At 46.1% G+C, this 18,241-nt stretch overlaps 1 protein-coding gene across 1 annotated transcript in view; it reads right to left on the bottom strand.

The window, feature by feature from the left end:
* The window catches only part of IGFN1 (immunoglobulin like and fibronectin type III domain containing 1), a 151,054-nt gene extending 133,995 nt beyond the window's left edge, over positions 1-17,059 (bottom strand). Inside the window, exon 1 of the mRNA XM_069238894.1 lies at positions 16,708-17,059. The gene's annotated coding sequence lies outside the window, so the exon portion shown is untranslated. The remainder of the gene's footprint in view (positions 1-16,707) is intronic.
* Positions 17,060-18,241: the final 1,182 nt, after the last annotated feature.

The raw sequence follows: 18,241 nt of genomic DNA, 5'->3' as shown, positions 1-18,241 counted from the left end.
AAATCTCTCCGTATCCTCCTGTAACACAAGGCTACCACTTTGTAAGTGCCTATTAGCTCGTCAGATATTGGCACACCCCAGATTTAAGCGGTTCTGTCTGTCCTTGTTTCCAGTGTTTACTGACTGCCCATGTGACCGCCCTATGCAACAGAAAATGGACTTTGGGAAGTCCGTAGTTCGCTTGAAAGGCAGGAAGGCATCTGCCTCTTATAGAGCTCCCATAGTGGTTGCTCCTGCCTTCATCAAGTCCAAGATCCCTTTCTAATCTCCTCCATGAGGTAGTTCCACTTAAAAACACAGCAGGATATCCAGAGAATAGGGTATTGACCATCCAGACCTACGGAGGCACTGCTGCCAGCAACAGTGCATCACGTTCAGTTCAGCTGAGTCGGTGGTGGAAGGGTGATTGATGCGGAGTAATGTTTTAATCAGGGTAGGGAGGTCCACAGTGAAGGGACTCAGAACAAATAGAGAAGATGAGGCAAAGCTATCATTTTCAATAGAGCTCCCAAGCCCACTACAGATAAGGGTAAGTGAGCTCCAAAAGGCCATACTACTGCGGGGTCCCTGCAAGGCCTGTCTCACATTCCCCTTCAGAAGGTCCAGGGAGTAACGATAGATGTGCACTCCCAAAAAGGAGCTGCAATGTGGTTCCTATTGCAGACTGCCAATATCACAGGGGGCCACCCTACTGGCCTCCATAGGGAAACTTTTGCCAATCCACTCAAAGTCCTAAAAGAGAATCAAAGCGGTTCAGGAAATTCCCGCCCCTCTCAGAGCTCCATCTATGTCATCTAGGAACAATAGGAGGTCACCTGTATACAGTGCAATATATTGGTCATGATCCCCAGCGCGTAACCCTGCATAAGCGTGCGGGCATGACACGTGAGAGGCTCTATGGCGAGGGCAAAAAGGAGGGGCGATAGTGAGCAGCCCTGCCGTGATTCCTTTCTACTAAATAACTCTCAGAGGTGGTCCTGCCAATGTAGACTCTCAGCTGCTGTGCTGTATAAAGCAACTGGGTCCAGGCCACAAAGTCCTCTCCTAACCCCAAGTGACATAATGCTTCTTAGAGATATACCCGTTCTAAGCTATCAAACACTTTTTTAAAATCTACAGCAAATATTGCTGTGCTGTTCTTGTCATAGGTGGTTGCCTCCAGAATTGAGAATAGTCTACGAATATTGACAGCAGGATTGCGGCCGGGTATAAACTCTGCCTGATCCTGATGTACAAGGGAAGGCATGTGTCGGACCACTGAGATCCTGCTGAGTATTTCATAATCCATACTCAGCATCGAAAGGGGTCAATAAGCTGTAACATCCGTAGCCAGTTTCCCAAGTTTTAAGAGGGGAATAATGAGTGCTTCTCAAGTCGACTGGGGGAGGGAACCTCGTTCTTTAGCCTCTATGTAAAGGGCAACCAAGGGCAGGCCCAAGTCCTCAACATAAGCCAAGTAAAATCCAACAGGTAGGCCATCCAGGCTTGGCGTCCTGTTAGTGGGCATGTTCTTGATGGATGCTTGGACCTTCGGGAGCGTGGTATCTTGCCCAAAGGCCTTGGTGTCTTGAGGCGGGAGAGTCTGTAAGTCAACTCACAACAGGAACTCTTGGATGTCTGCTATCAACGGCATGACTGTACTGCTGTATAATTTTGAATAACAGCAGTAATATTCCAGGTTGATGTCAGCTTGTTGGTAGATTTTCTTTTTTGGGACGATTTCAGCTTTACAGTTAATGACCCTCTCTTAGCCGGATCCGCCAGCCACAACTGGAGAGAACCTGCACGGTCACCCTCTGCGCGGGTGCGGACCATTCAAGCATTTTCAACTCCATATTCGTCTTCATTATATCCTGCAGCAATTTCCTTCGGACTCCAGTAGCTGCTGAAATACATCACCCCCTGATCACTGTCTTAAAAGCCTCCCACTATGTTAAGAAGTGTGCAGAGGATCCCTCATTATTCTCCAAGTAAGACGTTATGGCAGAGCCTATTGTATCATGGAAGAACTGGTCTTCCAATAATTCAGGTCTAAGCCTCCACATCGGAATGGGAGGTTCCGGTTGACTCTATTGAAGACCCATATGTAGGATGTTGTGGTCTGATATAGTTTGAGTTACTCAGACATCTGTACTTGCTTGTGCACATCCAGTGAGCACAAAAATATGTCTAGGTATATGTGTAAGTCGTGTAGGGGGAGAAGATTGAGTAATCTCTCTCCCTTGGGTGATGGGCCAGCCACAAGTCAATGAGTCCCCACTCCAACTGCCAAGCTGAGAAAGCTTTTTGTGCTACAGTTTATTGGTAAACCCCATAGGGGGGTACGACCTATCTAAGGCTGTGTCAATAATGCAGTTAAAGTCTCCTCCCAAGATAACAGATCCTGCTAAGTGTGGAGTCAAGTGAATAGACAGGAAAGCTGGTTGATCAATATTAGGGCCATAAATGCTCCCCATATGAGGGCCCCACTAGTGTAAGCAGAGTAAGTTGTGTAATAGATTTGGCTCCTCCATCTACATTTTAACGCTAGTCCTTCCTTAACGTCTAGGTGGGTCTCCTGAAGGACAACAATCTGGACACCCCGCCTAGTGAGATGTGAAAAAACTTTATGACGCTCGGCCACCGAATTCATCCCCATAATATTCCATGTTTATAATTTATATACCATGGGGTTAGCCATTTGGAGTGAGTTGACTAACTACAATGGTTACGATAGGGCTAGTCTCCACCCCAGTAGGGTCCGTCCCTACTTTGCAGGCATGGTTTCCAGTGATACGGCACGTTGTATATATATCCCCACTTTAGAAAAAACATGGTCTTCCCAAATTCCACTCCTGAGGACAAGCATTACAAACATTTAAAGAACCAACAGTCATTTGTTCTTGTATCCCTTGATAATTTCTGAGCCCGTAGTGGTTGTGAGACTGATATCATCTCTGCTCAATGCTGCCATCATCTCCAGTGCTCGTCTCTGCTTTCTTTGCACCTCAACATCAGACGGGGCTTCATTTTGCGACCGTTTGTCCAATCTTCTTCGTCATGGAACTGTGGTGGGCATCTGGTGTTATGGCCGCTCCACCCAGCCTGTGGATGGGCTTCCAGCCAGTCACACACTTCTCGAGAATGTCTGAAAGAATTGCACACCTTGAGGTGTGATCACACTCAGCTTGGTTGGGAACAACATCGCATACTGTAGACCTTGGGCTTAGAGCTGTTTCTTGGCTTCAATGAATGATACACTTTGCTTTTGGATTTCTTTTGTAAAGTCAGGGAAGATCATAATTTTGCTGTTAGCTATTTTGATGTCTCCTTTAGCTCTGGCCAGTGCCAAAATGTGATCTTGATCCACAAAGTATAGTAATAGAGCAACCACAGGTCTCGGAGACACTCCAGGCAGAGGCAGCCTGGATGGTAACCGATGGGCTCGTGTCAGGGAGACCAGATCCTCGGGCCTGTGCACGTTCCCAAGATGTCTACCACCAGACAGCTCCAAAGCTCCAAAGCTCCAATAGAAATACCACAGAGCCTGAGAGAGTCCAAGTGGGGGAAAAGGGGATTAGATAGGGAACAGCTGGGAAGGAGACCTGTAGGAAGCAAGAGGTTAAACAACACAATGTCAAGATATAGGGGGTCATTCCAACTTTGGCGGGCGGCGGAGGCCGCCTGCCAAAGTTCCCCCGTCGAAAGACCGCTCCGCGGTCAAAAGACCACGGGGGTCATTTCGACTTTCCCGCTGGGCCGGCGGGCGACCGCCAAAAGGGCGCCCACCGGCCCAGCGGGAAAGCCCCTGCAACAAGGAAGCTGGCTCCGAATGGAGCCGGCGGAGTTGCAGGGGTGCGACGGGTGCAGTGGCACCCGTCGCGATTTTCACTGTCTGCAAAGCAGACAGTGAAAATCTGTATGGGGCCCTGTTAGGGGGCCCCTGCACTGCCCATGCCAGTGGCATGGGCAGTGCAGGGGCCCCCAGGGGCCCCACGACACCCGTTCCCGCCAGCCTTCACTGCCAGAAACAGGCTGGCGGGAAGGGGGTCGGAATCCCCATGGCGGCGCTGCAAGCAGCGCCGCCATGGAGGATTCCCTGGGCCAGGGGACAACCGGCGGAAAACCGCCGGTTCCCCTTTTCTGGCCGTGGCTTTACCGCCGCGGTCAGAATAGCCCTGGAAGCACCACCAGCCTGTTGGCGGTGCTTCCGCTGCCCTCCGCCCTGGCGGTCAGAGACCGCCAGGGTTGGAATGAGGGCCATAATCACATTGACTTTCAATAGACTATGGTTCTATGAGTTCTTATATTGTAATCATGGATAACCGAAGAAATGACTATATCTGGATCTCAAGAAATCTAGGTACCTCGAAATAATCAAGAATGGGTTAATACAATGTTTCATATGAGCTTTTCATGAAATATCACATACTGTCTAGAATACAAGAACCCTCTAGAATAATGTTTCAGAACAAACATTGCATTTTTACATGAGGACAAAGGCTATCTGAAACATTCCCTGGAAACAATAGGAATTGTACTAGGGACTTAATATGCACAAAGAATGTCACACTTTGAATTAAGCATCTTCACAGAAAATCCAAAAGCTCTGGATAAATGTGTGCACCTCAACAAACACAAAACACCAAAGTTTTCAATGCCATGAAACGATCGCGCACACTGTTGCCGATCTGAACGTCAAGGTTTACATGCTGGGACTAAATCGCACACACTGACTATTCGAACAAGAATACGTAAATACCATGAAATAATCGTGCACACTGTTGCCGATCTGAACGTCAAGGTTTACATGCTTGGAATGAATCGCTCACACTGCCGATTCGCACAAGAATATGCAAATGCCATGAAATGATTGTGCACACTGTTGCCGATCTGAATGCCAAGGTTTACATGAGAGAAATGAATTGCGCACTCTGCTGATTCAAACAAGAATATGCAAATGCCATGAAATGATCACGCACAATGTTGCCGATCTGAATGCCAAGGTTTAGATAAGAGCAATGAATCACGCACTCTGCCGATTCGAAAAAGAATATGCAAATGCCATGAAATGATCACGCACACTGTTGCCGATCTGATGCCAAGGTTTACATGAGAGCAATGAATCGCGCACTCTGCCGATTTGAACAAGAATATGCAAATGCCATGAAATGATCGCCCACACTGTTGCCATCTGAATGCTAAGGTTTACATGAGAGCAATGAATCGCACACTCTGAAAGTTTCACAAGTAGGCCCAAAACTCGAGAGTCTTTGACAACGGGGTCGGGGGCCAAGCCCGACCTCCGCCTTACCACCCTGCTCAAGGATCACCAATATAATGAGGGGCAGGCCTGGAACATCAAGGTAGGCCTCTGGAACAGGAGCTCAGGAGGTTGCTGTTGCACTGCACCGGGACCTCTGAATAGTGAGCACGTGGAGCTCGGCTGGCTCCCTTATATAGAGTCTGGCCCAGCCCACAAACCACACCCAGTCATGCTGCAGGGAAAGCTTCTAGAAGGTCCTAGAAAGGGACCACACCCTAACACACTCAGTAAGCCTGCAGCAATACCTTGCAAATGAACAGTTATTGCAAACATCATTAATAGTGTTTTTCAAGGTTAAACTCTGCAATGCAAAAGGTTAACATACTGCATATAAACACAAAGCATGAATTATGCTCTTACATATAGACTGGGTTTTTGCATTTTTGTCGCCCGTAGAACGCACACTGTCCTGATGTTGACAGTACTCCCCTCTCCCAAACGCACTCTAGGGCCTGGTTTGCCTGAGTTAAGACGATGAAAACGTCTCACTAGACGTGGAGTATGACTGTCAGATGCGGAGACCCATGAGTTGCTTTCAGGACCGTAACCTTTCCAAGAGATCAGATACCACAGGTTACGACCTCTAAGTTTGGAATCCAACACCTGTTTAACTTCGTATTCCAATTCCCCCTGTATTAGAACTGGAGCTGGTTGGGAGCGTACCTTCTGGACTGCTTTTTTCAGGAGGAAAGTATGGAACACCGGATGAATACGTAGTGACCGGGGCAACTGCAGTTTATAGGTCACTGGATTAATTTGCTGGAGGACAGTGTAAGGACCTATGAATTTGGGATTAAACATGTGCTTTTTGTTAAAGTCAATATGTCCTGTAGAAAGCCACACTTTATCACCTGGTTGATACTGAGGTCCTTCACAATGTTTCTTGTCGTAGCGCTTCTTGTATTTTTGTTTAGCTTTTTCTAGATGCTGTTGAATCAGTTTCTGGGTTTGGTGGAGTTGTTGAATGGTTTCCGGCACCGTTGGTGTAAGAGAACTTTCTTGAGGAGTCATGATGGGCAAAGTATCAGGATGGTAGCCAAACAAGCCAAAAAAGGGTGTGACACCAGTGGAGGTGTGAAAAGAGTTATTGTAGGCTAGTTCAGCTAACCAGAGCATTGAATTCCAGGAATGAAGTGCTTTCTCAGCGTAAGCATGCAGGTGTTGTTTCAATGTCTGATCCAGTCTCTCAGTTTGGCCATCTGTTTGAGGATGATGGCTAGTAGATAGTGTGGATGTAACTTGAAGCGTTTTGCACCACGTTTTCCAGAAGTTGGAGGCAAATTGCGATCCTCGATCGGAGAGAATCATTCTCGGCAGCCGGTGATAACGGACCACTCTATTCAGTAGGATGGTTGCCAGTTCACTGGAGGTATGCAATTTCTTACAGGCAATGAAATGTCCATATTTCGTGAGACTATCTACCACCACAAGGATTACTGAGTGCTGTTGACCAACTGGTAGACCTGTAATGAAGTCTAACGAGATGTGTTCCCAAGGTCGACGTGGAGTTGGGAGCGGATGCAACAAACCTTTCCGTTTTGAATGACTTGTCTTGATGCGAGCACAGACTTCGCAGTTAGTGAACATTGTTTTAACATCTTTTGTCAGAGTAGGCCACCAAAAGTAGCGTTGGATTAATTCAAGAGTTTTAGGAGTGCCTGGGTGACCTGCCGTAGGTATAACATGCAACCAATGAAATACTAACTTGCGAAGCTTGGTAGTGGGCACGAACAAATGTGTGTCATGGAAAGGTAGTCCTTGCTTGATTGATCTTTTGGGATCTGCTTGAGCCCATGCCTGCCATTTCTCAATGATGAAGGAATTACAAATGTCTTCAGAGAAATCTTTGGTCCTTATGATGCAGAGGACTTTGTCTGGACTTTGTCTGGAGCAATGATAGCTCTGGAAGGCTGGATTGTAGGTAACGTGGTAGATTCTTGGCGGGACAAGGCGTCTGCTTTGCAATTATCTTTACCAGGATGAAAAGTTGCCACAAAATCAAACTTAGCAAAAAAACAGCATTCAGCGTAATTGCCGAGGAGTCAAAAGTCTATCTCAACTCATGAACTGGAGATGGCGATGATCACTATATACTGTGACAGTGTACTTGGCACCTAACAAATGATGTCTCCACTCTTTAAAGGCATCACGGATCGCCAGAAGCTCTTTCTCAGCAATGACATCGTTCTGTTCGGCTTCATTCAGTTTTCAAGACATGTAAGCTACAGGATGAAGTTGGCCAGTGTCTTTACTTCGTTGTGACAAGACTGCACCAATTGCCACATCTGAGGCATCTGCTTCAACTATGAATGGACGATCCACATCCGGGTGAGTCAAGACTGGGGCAGTGGAAAAAGCTTCTTTCAAAGTTGAAAAGGCTCTGTCAGCTTCTGGAGACCACACAAATTTTTCTTTCTTTCTCAATAACTTGGTGATTAGCGCCACTGTCTGAGAGAAATGGTTTATAAACCTGCGATAAAAGTTTGCAAAACCCAGGAAGCACTGTACAATTCGAACAGTCTTTGGAGTGGGCCAATTGGATACAGCTTGTACTTTCTTTTCTTTTCTGCCATGACCATACCTTGAGGGGTAAGGATAACCCCTAAAAACTCAATTGTGGTAACATGAAACTCACACTTGGTTAGTTTGCAATATAAATGATGATTTCGAATCTTCTTGACATGTTGTACATGTTCGGTTTCATTGTCAGAGTAGATCAAAATATCATCGACAACAACTATTGCAAATATGTCTAGATACTCTCTAAGGACGTAATTCAGGAAAAATTGAAATGCTGCTGGAGCATTGCACAGTCCAAAGGGCATGACGGTGTAATCAAAGAGACCATATCTTATCTTGAACGCAGTTTTCCATTCGTCACCTTCTCTCATTCTGACTAAATGGTAAGCACCTCGTAGATCGAGCTTAGTGTAAAGTTTTGCTTTTTTCACTTGATCCAACAAGACAAAAATCAGAGGCAAGGGGTATTTGTTCTTGATGATGACCTTGTTCAATCAATACAGGTTCGAAGGTCCCCATTAGCCTTGAGGACAAAAAACAAAGGAGAGACTGCAGGAGACTTGGAAGGGCGGATGAAGCCATTCTCTAAGAATTGATCTAGGTACTTTCGTAAGTGTTGATTTTCATGTTCTGACAAGGCGTACACACGACAGCTAGGGAGTATCACACCTGGAGTTAGATCAATTTGGCAGTCATATGAAGAGGCAAGGTTTCTGCTTCTCTTTAATCGAACACATCCTCCTAGGATGAATACTGCCTGGGAAACTTTACTTCTTTTTCCGCTGCAGTGGCTATGTGAGAGTTGCAATTTTTGGTGACTCGAGACGTCTGGAGACATTTCTCGTTACATAAGGCGGAAGAGAACACGACTTTCTGTTCTGCCCAGTTCATCTGATTGTGATGAGTTAACCATGGTAAGCCAAGGATAATTCCATACTGAGGAGCATGGATAACGTCAAAGATGAGCTTCTCTTCATGTTTGGTTCTTTGATCCCCCCCATCACAGATCATCGACAATGGGACAGTCTGAAGAGTTACTGGGCTTCCAGTCAAGAGTTTTCCGTCGACTGCTTGTATTATCTCTGGAGTCTTTTTCTTGGTGCATGGGATCCCCCATGCGCGAACCAATTGGGCATCAACAAAGTTCCCAGTAGCCCCAGAATCTACGAGGGCCTTCTTGAAATAGTTATTTTTCTTTACTTGAACTTTAATGCCCAGCTTGAGATGCCTAGTCTGTGAAGGGTCCACGGTGACACCCAAGAGCAACCCTTCTTTACATCTTGGGTGATTACTTTCCGGCTCAACTTGTACATTGGCTGCAATTTTCTGGACAGGACCTTGTTTGCTCATTGGTTTGATTGGACAATCTTTAGCGAAGTGACCCTTGCGCCCGCAATAAAGACATTGTCCGTTCTTTCTACGTAGGTCCTTTTCGTCTTTGGTCAAAGGTCTCCTGATAGTTCAGATTTCCATGGGTTCCGGAGTTCTTTCTTTCCGAGTTCTTGATTCTCTATGATCGTGAACACGCCAGGAATATTTCTCAGTCTTTTTGCGTGTTCCCCTTCGTTCTGCAAGATGATGATCTAGTCTCAAAACAAGGTTTATTAGATCTTGACAATCTGTAGGCTGCGGATCTATCTGGGCAAAAATGTCCTTTAACTCATCCTTGAGTCCTTTGTAAAACAAGGCCGCTTGCTTTTCTTCAGGCCAGGATATCTCTGCTACCAGCCGATTAAAACTAGCTAAGTAGGAAACTAGATCTTGGTTACCTTGTCGCAAGTCTAATAGTTCACGATCTGCCGACAATGTCACTGTTCTTCGATCAAACACTCGTTCAAACTCATGGACAAAATGTCTCCAATTGTAAAGTAGGGGACTGTCTTTACGCACAAGAGGGATTGCCCAGGTGGCCGCGTCCCCAGTCAGGTAAGATAACAAGAAGGCCACCCTGGATTGGGCATCAGGGAAAGTGTTTGGTCTGCAGGTAAAATGTAATTCCACTTCAACCAAGAAAGATTGCACTTCCAGGGGATCGCCTGAAAAACGTTCTGGAGGAGCCAGGGGGATAGCTGAGGGAACGTTGAGGGAAATGTTCGTAGGGGGATTACCTCCAGAAGCTTGAGAAGGAGGACCAGGCCAAGACACACCCAAAGGACTTTGTTCCGTCTTTTCTACCCTTTCCTGCAACTGACTCACTCTCTCAGCTAAGCTGGCTACTATATCCTTTGATGACACTACCTCGGCTTGGAGCTGCGTGATAAATTTGACTAGCTCGTCCAATGTGGCCATTCTGAGAACACACACAAACCAGGAGGATATTAAATTTGTGGGCTCACTATTCTGTCAGGGAGACCAGATCCTCAGGGCCTGCGCACGTTCCCAACATGTCCACCACCAGGCAGCTCCAAAGCTCTGATAGAAATACCACAGAGCCTGAGAGAGTCCAAGTGGGGGAAAAGGGGATTAGGTAGGGAGCAGCTGGGAAGGAGACCTGTAGGAAGAAAAAGGTTAAACAACACAATGTCAAGATATAATCACATTGACTTTCAATAGACTATGGTTCTAAGAGTTCTTATACTGTAAACATGGATAACCTAAGAAATGACTATGGGGGTGATTTTAACCTTGGCGGACGGCAGAGGCCGTCCGCCAAGGTACCGCCGCCAAATGACCGCACCGCGGTCAAAAGACCGCGGCGGCCATTCAAACATTTCCTCTGGGCCGGCGGGCGCTCTCCAAAAGAGCGCCTGCCGGCCCAGAGGAAATGCCCCTGCAACGAGGACGCCGGCTCAGAATTGAGCCGGCGTAGTTGCAGGGGTGCGACGGGTGCAGTTGCACCCGTCGCGTATTTCAGTGTCTGCAAAGCAGACACTGAAATACTTTTTGGAGCCCTCTTACGGGGGCCCCTGCAGTGCCCATGCCATTGGCATGGGCACTGCAGGGGCCCCCAGGGGCCCCGCGGCACCCCCTACCGCCATCCTGTTCATGGCGGGTTTCCCGCCATGAACAGGATGGCGGTAGGGGATGTCTGAATCCTCATGGCGGCGGAGCGCGCTCCGCCGCCATGGAGGATTCACTGGGGCAGCGGTAAACCGGCGGGAGACCACCGGTTTACCCTTTCTGACCGCGGCTGAACCGCCGCGGTCAGAATGCCCTCGGGAGCACCGCCAGCCTGTTGGCGGTGCTCCCGTGGTCGGTGACCCTGGCGGTCACCGGCCGCCAGGGTCAGAATGACCCCCTATATCTGGACCTCAAGAAATCTAGCTACCTGGAAAAAATCAAGAATGGGTTAATACAATGTTTCATATGAGCTTTTCATGAAATATCACATACTGTCTAGAATACAAGAACCTTCTAGAATAATGTTTCAGAACAAACATTGCATTTTTACATGAGGACAAAGGCTATATGAAACATTCCCTGGAAACAATAGGAATTGTACTAGGGACTTAATATGCACAAAGAATGTCACACTTTGAATTAAGCATCTTCACAGAAAATCCAAAAGCTCTGGATAAATGTGTGCACCTCAACAAACACAACACACCAAAGTTTTCCATGCCATGAAATGATTGCACACACTGTTGCCGATCTGAACGTCAAGGTTTACATGCTTGGAATGAATCGCGCACACTGCTGATTCGAACAAGAATATGTAAATGCCATGAAATGATCGCGCACACTGTTGCCGATCTGAATGTCAAGGTTTACATGCTGGGAATGAATTGCGCACACTGCCGATTCGAACAAGAATATGTAAATGCCATGAAATGATCGCGCACACTGTTGCCGATCTGAACGTCAAGGTTTACATGCTGGGAATGAATTGCGCGCACTGCCGATTCGAACAAGAATATGCAAATGCCATGAAATGATCGCGCACAATATTGCCGAACTGAATCCTAAGGTTTACATGAGAGCAATGAATTGCGCACTCTGCCGATTCGAACAAGAATATGCAAATGCCATGAAATGATCGCACACACTGTTGCCGATCTGAATGCCAAGGTTTACATGAGAGCAATGAGTCGCTCACTCTGCCGATTCGAACAAGAATATGCAAATGCCATGAAGTGATCGCGCACACTGTTGCCGATCTGAATGCCAAGGTTTACATGAGAGCAATGAATCGCGCACTCTGCCGATTCGAACAAGAATATGCAAATGCCATGAAATGATTGTGCACACTGTTGCAGATCTGAATGCCAAGGTTTACATGAGAGCAATGAATCGCGCACTCTGCCGATTTGACCAAGAATATGCACATGCCATGAAATGATCGCCCACACTGTTGCCGATCTGAATGCCAAGGTTTACATGAGAGCAATGAATCGCGCACTCTGAAAGTTTCACAAGTAGACCCAAAACTCAAGAGTCTTTGAGAACGGGGTCGGGGGCCCAGCCCGACCTCCACCTTACCGCCCTGCTCAAGGATCACCAATATAATGAGGGGCAGGCCTGGAACATCAAGGTAGGCCTTCGGAAGAGGAGCTCAGGAAGTTGCTGCTGCACTGCACCGGGACCTCTGAATAGTGAGCACGTGACCGAGATCCCGTCTGCCATATTACAATCTCATTTTAGCCTATAGAGATCATAATATGGCAGACCTGAGCGTTTGGAATGTGGACCCTCTTCTCTCCAGAGACCACTGTGGAAATGCTACCACCATAACTGCTGTACTCTGCTTGGCCTTGAGATCCAACTCCTTCAGACTCCATCTAGGAGCCTGTAACTACATTTCTTTTCTCCAAGACCCTCTTAGCCTTTTTTTCCACCATGGGCAGTTTCCTCCCATCTAACTGGCCATCTGTGGCTTATACTCTCTCTCCTCCCTCCTTTCTGACGGCTACACTGGAGACACACTACTCCCTGTCCTGGCCTTCACTTCAGGGGATAAGTCATCCCCTCAGCTGAAGGCTGCATCTCAGGTAGGCCCTCTCCTTGACCTTACACCTCACCTTCTGTGGCTTCCACCACTGACTGGTGAGCTTCTGCCCAGGCCCTCAGTCCCTTCTCCTTGCAGAACTCAGTGAGCTGGTCCACAATGTAAGCATATGTGTTGGCCAGCTCAAATTCCATCTTTGCAGGAGTAATTTCAGACACAACAGTCAGAGGGAGAATTCGCAAAAACAAAAAGAAGCCAAGTAAGGCAAATTTCAACTCGAATTGGCCTCAGATAAGGGATGTTAGTGTACACAAAATCACTACATGCCACTGCAACACCACAAGCCCTAATCCTCACTGCCGATCACAAATGTGTAAAACTGAGTTGTTGGTTGACTCAGGTGTGAGCCCTGGTCAAGCAGTAATCACAATCCTTGTCAGGGTGAGGCACATGTCAACCCTAAATTAACCTGGGCTCAGCCCTCTGATAGCTTGACACTGAGCAGTCAGACTTAACTTAGTTTTTGTGCAACATTTCAAACAGTAATAAAGTGAAAACACCACACAGAAAGGACATCACGCCAAGTTAGAAAAATAGAACTTTCTTTAATGAATAAACCAAAACTAATATAACAAAAATCCAATCAGTAGAACCTGAGATATACCATTTTAAAGATTTTTGTGAAAATAGCACCAAAGCGCACAAAGCTCCAACTGTGGACATCTGGTCACACGGGACTGGGACAAAGTCACAAGCTCGGGCCGTCTGCTGTGGAGCACAGACCACCTACAGGGAGCCAATTAGGCGTGCTGAACAGAGTATCCTACATCCTGGTTTGCGAGGATCCATGCTGAAGATGCGTTGTGCAGCCAAAGCGATGCATCGGTTCAGAGATGCAGCAAGGCTGCAATGCGAGGGCCTGCGTTGTTGTAGAGGATCCCTTTGAGAGGGCTTGAGATGAGAAGTCTGACATCAAGGATCCGACTCACAGTCGGGACGATGAGTTGGTTCGTAGTCCGTCATCAAGTCTGCTGTTGATAATGGATGCAAGGGACTATGCTGAAGGTGGTCATGCAGCAGTGGTTGCAGGGGGCTGCGAAGGCGATTGAGCTCTTTGCAATGGATCCAGTCCACACAGCACATGCAGGTGCAAGGATGTTGGAAGCCTGTTGTGTCCCTGATGCTTCAGATTAGGAGGCCAGCCAACTAGCCCTTGCAGCCAGTCTGGGTTCTGGGACCAAGAGATGCAGGTCAGGTCCTTTCACCCAGGCAAGGGGGCAGCAGGCAGCAGGTCAGCACAGCAGGGCAACAGTCCAACAGAGAAGCAGTCCACCAGAATGGCAATCCTTTCAGCAGCACAGCAGTGATTTTTACTGGCAGGGCATCCACAGGTCCAGAAGTGTACTAAAGAGGTGGTATCTGCGGTTCAGTATTTATACCAAGTTGTGCCTTTGAAGTGGTAGAAGCTGCTAGAGGTATGCCTTTGAAGTGCACAGGTGTCCTGCCTTCCTGGTCCTGTCTCCAGACTAACTACAGGGGGTATGCAGCTCTTTGTGTGGAGACAGGACACAGCCTATTCAAGTGTAAGTGGGTCTGGGCCCAGTTCCTCCCTCTCATCCTGCTAGTGATGGCCCATCCAGTCACACCTACATTCCTGTTTAGGAGGAACACACAAAGCCCAACTGTCACCCACCCACAATCATGTGACCGAGAGTTAGGCAGCAGGCACCAAATGTCGAAGGTATGAAAGTGCCAACTTTATAAGAGTGGCATTTTCAAAACTGTAACTTAAAACCCGACTTCGCCATAAGTTAGGAATTTTCATTACAATTCCAGAGACAGCAAACAAACGGGTTACCTGTTCCCATTTGGAAATCACATTTAAAGGTGGTAAGGTAACTTCAATGTCATCCTATTGGAAAGGTATGTACTGCAATAGTGAAAAACAAATTTAAGTGTTCTTCACTACCAAGACATGTAAAACTTAAAAGGACATGCCCTACGTTGCATCCTGGCCCCTGGGCTACGGGTGACTTACATGTATTAAAAAGGAAGGTTCGGGCCTCGCAAAGGCTTTACTTTGCCAGGTCGAAATGGCAGTTTAACCTGCATACACACAGGCTGCAATGGCAGGCCTGAAACATGTTTAAAGGGCTATTTAATTGGGTGGCACAATCAGTGCTCCAGGTACACTAGTAGCGTTTAATTTACGGACCCTAGGCACAGCTAGTGCCACTCTACCAGGGGGTATAAACCAACGTAATATGCTCTAAGGAGAGAGCACAAGCATTTTAGCACTAGTTAACAGTGGGAACGTACGCAGAGTCCTAAGGTCAGCAAAAACAGCAAGTCTGAAGGCAAAATGTAAGGGAGAAAACCACACCAAGGATGCCAGGTCTAACAAGAGGCATTCATTTTCATTACTTTTTTGAATAACGTGAACATTATACATCCTATCTAGTTCACAAGAAATTGATACATTCACAGTGAAGACGTTACATAGGCACATGTATTTGTTTGTAAACAAGTTTGAAAACTGGGTTGTGTTATTGTGTAGTACAATACTTTCCAGATATATATATATATACTACTGTGTAAAATGTGTGATTGTTACATATCCTGTATAATTACAACCGCTAAAGCCAACCTTTACACATTAAAGGGCCAATTCGTAAGGCTTTTTTAGACTTATGTCAGATGCATGATTAAATAATGCCGCAGGTCATGCTTGTTTAACAAAGGTGAAACAACACATGATCATAAGTGCAAATGGAGAATGCGGATTGTAAAAACACCAGCAAAAACATACAGAAACACAGATAAGCACTATGTGATAGAAACAGGCTAGAGTGTGTTGCCAATGGGAGATCAGGGTTAGTGTTATGGATACACTATGCAAATTAGGTAAACACCCATAGAGGTGCAGAGTTGTAATAACCCTATTTTGCAATGTATTTCACACAGTTGTCTTCACATCTATGGCACGCCTCTTTACAAAAGTAATGTCTGATTGTAAGTCAAAAAATTACGAATGGGCTATGGGCCCACCATTCTTTTTAGGTTTGACATTAGGGAAGACTTCTTGATTTCACTAAAACGACATATATACAGTACATTAACTTATGGGGCTTTCAGATAGCTCTCTTCAAACATTGGTCTTTTGTTGCGTCACATTGTTATTTTGCCCCTACCTCGTACGACATGGGGAAATTAATCAACCCACTTTAGCCATTTGCTAACTTCACTGTTGGTGGCAGCTTTTTGCTCTTTCACAAGAAGCACATACACACAAAGTAGTTACCATCAGTGCCAGGGGTGACTAAAACAATGTGTGTGTTTTTAAGACCCCAAAATAAAGCTTTAGAAAACCCATAATAGAACAAAAAGACATTGACAAAGCCGAAAGGCTAACAGCCAACATTAGACTTGTATGTCACGACCCTACTCCCCTCCTCAATTAGTAATTCGGTGCGGTTTTATGCCCGGTAAAACCGGGATGGCACAACTAGTTCACATTCCGTGGGGATTAACTCGTAATTTCACAGTACTGGTGGGGTGTTACCTTATGGTACCAGCAATTACGAGTACGGAGTATGCACCCACCAGCACTGCGTAACTCGTAAAGAGAGCCTAAGTGCCTCGTGGAATCAACATCTACCATTATTTGGATCTTCACAAATGCTGCTCTGCGACTCTTCACTAGGCACTCATAATTGTCAACAATTACCACGCTCTAGACACAAGAAATTACATTTCCCAGCAAAGAGAACATCTCGCTCGACTGGGTGGTTATTTCAATCAATACGTGCTCCTGTTGGAGCCTGTGCTACATTCTTCGATCGTCCCCTACAACAACATACCTTCTTTTTTAGTTTACATAAGCTTCTAAGCGGTTGACCAGATAATCAGTATATATGTATCAATAAATGGTTATTGTTAACCTCACGGAATGTCTAGTGGTCATTGCCAAACATGTTAAATTGAAATAATATCTTACCGTTCTAGGAAACCAACTAGTTGTGCTGCGTAAAAGACGTGGCACTGAAATTCAAGGTTGGACACTACATCCGCGAAGTTCGCCTCTACTCTTGCGTTTTGTTTTCTATTCAAATTTCCCCGAGGTCTACCGCACCAGAACAGAGAAGGTGCTGTAAACTTCCGTCTTTAAGCCTCTGAAGCGATGAGTTTTGTAAGTTCTTGCTCCGGTGATGTCGGTGAGAAGGGGCCGCTTTTGGTCTCAGGCGGCTGAAGCTAAGCGCGCGCGCCCTGATTCTGCTGCCCGCCCTCGGACTCTGAAGCTTCCCCGGGCAACCCCTGCAGCAGCTGCTTCCTTCGGCATACTCAGGGGCTCTCCGATCTGGACTGACTGCAGTTGAGGGCGAGTGGGTCTCTTAAAAACCCTTGCCCCTCCCTTATTATTTCTCTCACCGCTCTCTCACTGATCTGCATCCCTTAAGTTTACCCCCTCCCCTTATCTCACTCATCGACTATTGCCCCTTTTTGTAGAGCTTGCTGCTACTATTGCTCCATTAAATGATTTACTGCTATGGAGCGCAGAGGCCTGCCAAACATGACGCTGCACAACAACTTAGTTCAAACAATAATTATGAACTGCATTTGTATAGCGCTTTCTTACTGCTTTTGAGATAAAGTGCTTTCTTTTTTCATTTCAATAAGGTTTATTCAGCTTGTGTAGAAATGCAAAATAACCAGGAAAATAAGCACACATGGACTAGACAGTATTACTGAATAAAAACCATATAGGGGCACTGTAAAAAATGCATTGGAAGCAATAACACTTGCAGAAAGTCTAAGAACACGATGTAAAGCTGTAAACAAGTTGCAGAATATATTCAACATGTAGCTTTATACAAAGTATAAGAACAACCATTGGTGAATACAATGCATTGAATATGAAAAGCGCTTCGACGCCTCGTCAGGGGTAGTAAGCGCTATATAAATACTATTTACAATTACAATATTGTTATGAAGTGCTTTTCGGGTGGTTCAAGTGTAATATTTATATTGCTATTCCTAACCCTTGCGAGGTCATGGAGCACTTCAATTTGCATGGGGCGCACCTTGAAAAACATGGTTTAAGGGGTGTTGTTTGTGGTTTGCTTATATGGACATGATGCATGAGGTGCTTGAGATTTGACAACGTGTTGGAACTTCGAATAAGGCCTAACGGGTGACGCTCTGTCACTATTTTATGTTTTGCATAACATGGGCTAATCTGCACATCACCGTACACAAATGTAACAAGTGTGATGTTCATGTTGTCAGTTGTTAAAAATGGGGTCTCTAGTTGGCAATGGATTGCACTCTGTCCAAGTAGGGGCCCTCACTCTAGTCAGGATAAGGGAGCCGCACAGCTAAAATAATCCCTGCTTACCCCCTTAGTATCTTCAAATAAGCAGTCAGGCTTTTCTCAAAGGCAATCTGTAAAGTATTTGTGCACACACACACATACACATACACACTCTCACACCACAAAAGAACTCCACACTAGTTTAGAAAAATAGCCAATA

Source organism: Pleurodeles waltl, chromosome 6 (genome assembly GCF_031143425.1).
Source record: "Pleurodeles waltl isolate 20211129_DDA chromosome 6, aPleWal1.hap1.20221129, whole genome shotgun sequence".
Lineage (NCBI taxonomy): Eukaryota > Metazoa > Chordata > Amphibia > Caudata > Salamandridae > Pleurodeles > Pleurodeles waltl.
The sequence above is the reverse complement of the archived record's forward strand: the minus strand, read 5'-3'. Positions and strand labels throughout refer to the sequence as shown.